Source organism: Pteropus vampyrus, unplaced genomic scaffold (genome assembly GCF_000151845.1).
Source record: "Pteropus vampyrus isolate Shadow unplaced genomic scaffold, Pvam_2.0 Scaffold102, whole genome shotgun sequence".
Taxonomy (NCBI): Eukaryota; Metazoa; Chordata; class Mammalia; order Chiroptera; family Pteropodidae; genus Pteropus; species Pteropus vampyrus.
The window spans coordinates 6,356,070-6,357,996 of NW_011888883.1; positions in this window are offsets into that span (position 1 = coordinate 6,356,070).

Here is a 1,927-nt window from a genome sequence, read left to right on the forward strand (position 1 = left end):
ACTCCAGTTTCATTCTTTTTCATGAGTCTGTCCACTGTTCCCAGCACCTTTTATTGTTTTTACCCCATTGTATATTTTTATCTGTTTTGTCATAGATTAAACGACAATACAGGTGTAGATTTATTTCCGGGCTGTCCATTCTGTTCTAAGTATCTTTGTCTCTTTTTATGCCAGTACTATGCTGTTTTGATTACTATAGTCTTGTAGTAGGGTAATTTGATACCAGGTACTGTGATACATCCAACTTTGTTCTTCTTTCTCAAGATTGCTTTGGCTATTTGAGGTCTTTTGTAGTTCCATATAAATTTTAGGATTAGTTGGTCTAGTTCTGTGAAAATACCATTGGTATTTTGATAGAGATTGCATTGAATCTGCAGATTGCTTCGGGTAGTATGGGCACTTTAACAATGTTAATTCTTCCTATCCACGAGCATGGTATATACTTTCATTTCTTCAATGTCACATAATTTTCTGAGTAGAGGTCTTTTATCTCCTTGGTTAAATTTATTCCTAGGTATTTTATTCTTTTTGATGTAATTGTAAATGGATTGTTTTCTTAATTTCTCTTTCTGATAGTTCATCATTGGTGAATAAAAATGCAACTGATTTATGAATATTAATTTTGTATCCTACTACTTTACTGAATTCATTTATCAGTTCTAACGGTTTTTTGGTAGAGTCTTTAGGGTTCACTATATATAGTATCATATCATCTGCAAATAATGACAGTTTTACTTCCTCTTTTCCAATTTGGATGCCTTTAATTGTTTCTTGTCTGACTGCTGTGGCTAGGACTTCCAATACTAGGTTGAATAAAAGTGATAAAAGTAGACATCTTTATCTTTTTCTTGATCTTAAGGAAAATGCTTTTAGTTTTTTACCATTATAATGTTAGCTGTGGGTTTGTCATATATGGCCTTTGTTGTGTTGAGATATGTTCCCTCTATTCCCATTTCAATGAGGATTTTATCATAAATGGATGCTGGATTTTGTCAAATGTTTTTTCTGCATCTATTGATATCCTATTTTTGTCCTTCATTTTCTCTATGTGCTATATCACGTCAATTGATTTGCAGATATTGAACTAACCTTGCATCCCAGGAGTAAATTCCACTTGATCATGATGTATGATCTTTTTAATGTATTGCTGAATTTGGTTTGCTAATATTTTGTTGAAAAATTTTGCACCTATGTTCATCAGTGATATTGGCCTATAATTTTCTTTTTTACAATGTCTTTGTCTGATTTTAAAATCAGGGTAATTCTGGCCTCCTAGAATGAGCTTGGGGGCTTTCCCTCCTCTTGAATATTTTGGAATTATCTGAGAAGGATAGGTGTTAATTCTTCTTTGAATGCTTGGGAAAATTTACCTGTGAAGCCATCTAGTCCAGGACTTTTGTTTATTGGGACTTTTTGATTGCTGATTCAATTTCATCAGCAATAATTGGTCTGTTCAGATTTTCTGTTTCTTCCTGATTCAGTCTTGGAAGAGTGCATGTTTCTAGAAATTTATTTCTTCCAGATTGTCCAATTTGTTGGCATATAATTGTTCACAGTATTTTTTTATAATCCTTTGTATTTCTGTGGTGTCAGTTGTCACTTTTCTTTAAATTCTGATTTTATTAATTTGGGTCCTCTCTTTTTCTTGATGAGTCTGCTTAAAAGTTCATCAATTTTATCTTTTCAAAGAACCAACTCTTGGTTTCATTAATCTTCTGTATTGTTTTTTAGACTGTATTTCATTTATTTCTGCTCTGATCATTATCATTTCCTTCCTTCTACTAATTTTGGACTTTGTTCTTTTTTTTCTAGTTACTTTGAGTACAAGGTTAGATTGTTTAGGATTTTTTTCTTGTTACTTCAGATAGGTCTTTATTGCTATAAATTTCCCTCTTAAAACAGTTTTGGTTGTGCCCCATAGACTTGT